The sequence below is a fragment of the Octopus bimaculoides genome, chromosome 21, assembly GCF_001194135.2.
Source record: "Octopus bimaculoides isolate UCB-OBI-ISO-001 chromosome 21, ASM119413v2, whole genome shotgun sequence".
Lineage (NCBI taxonomy): Eukaryota > Metazoa > Mollusca > Cephalopoda > Octopoda > Octopodidae > Octopus > Octopus bimaculoides.
The window spans coordinates 16,321,819-16,323,294 of record NC_069001.1 but is presented as its reverse complement, the minus strand read 5'-3'; positions in this window follow the sequence as shown (position 1 = coordinate 16,323,294).

Below are 1,476 nucleotides of genomic sequence, written 5' to 3'. Positions count from 1 at the left end.
GTGTGTGTGTGTGTGTGTGTGTGTGTGCCAATTTCCTAAAGTAAGAATAACAAGCAATTAAATACAGTGTAAGTAGACAAGCAAAACACATGGCTGAAAAAATGTAGAACACTGGAAGAATGTGTATAATGAAAATGAATACACCTGTTAAGAAATATAGAAAATGTGTTTCAGTATATACATGATGGAAAAGGAATAAGAGAGGCAAAAGGAAAGCAAAGAATTGATATCATAAGACACTTGGAATGGCTTTTTGTTTAAACTATGTGAGAATAGAAAAATAGATAAACTACCAATGAAGGAAAGCATTTCTAAGTGGTCAGTTGACCTTCTAGAAATAACAGCTGGAATTTCCTTCAAATTATACCCTACCATTTTCAAACAAGACATTGTATAATGCAATCATGTTTTGATCATACGTCACCTCACTTAACCCTTTAAACAGGCCATATCTGGCCCAAATATTCTATCTGTTTTATATTCAAACTAACCAGATCTGGCCTCTCACACTATCCCTACAATATCCTTCTAAAAATAAACTGTTACCTCATCAAAATCTCAAAGCTACAAGATAATGCAAACATGTGGATAAATAAGCATTACATTGTACAGAATAATGTGAACACTAAAGAGTTAAGGAAGAAGCCTTGAGGCGCAACAACATAAGCAACAACAAAAACTGCAATGTCTCGATTCAGATCTACGTTACTGTAGTTATTACTGCACTGTGTTCTCCCTTGGTACATTGGCATCTCTGTTAATTTGCATACCATGCGGTCCTGCAAACAAAAGGTCCCTAAATCCAAACTAGCTAAACTAATTCATTATTCAATAGGGGTGGAGATTACAGAATATATTTGGCATTCTCTCTCCTTTGTGTGAAAAATGACTTTAAAATAAAAGCTTCCAACTTTTAGTTTTATTACTGACCTGATTTTCAGTTGCCTGTTTTAGATGTTTTTCTTGTCTCTTTCACTTTGGCTATTAATGTCTCCTACAAAGGCATGAATTTCACACACTCACATTCTCTTCATCATCATAAATTTAATGTCTACTTTTCTGTGCTCTTATGGGTTGGACAGAACTTGTTGAGGCATGTTTTTCCTGCAGCCTGATACCCTTCCTGTTACCAACCTTTGTCTGTTTCCAAGTAAAGTAATATTTCCCCATGACCAGACATGTTTTTGCATGATATTGCTTTCAAATTTTGGCATAAGGTCAGTAGTTTGTGGGGAGGAACAAAGATGATTAAATCGACCCCAGCACTCAACTGGTACTTATTTTATTGACCTTGAAAGGATGGAAGGCAAAATTGATTTTGATGGAATTTGAACTCAGAACATAAAGTTGGACAAAATACCACAAAGCATTTTGCCAGCTTGTTAATGATTCTGCCAACTTGCTGCCTTGTTCTTGCATAATATTGGAAATAAATGACATTGCTTGTATGGCAGTACCATATACACACATACGTAC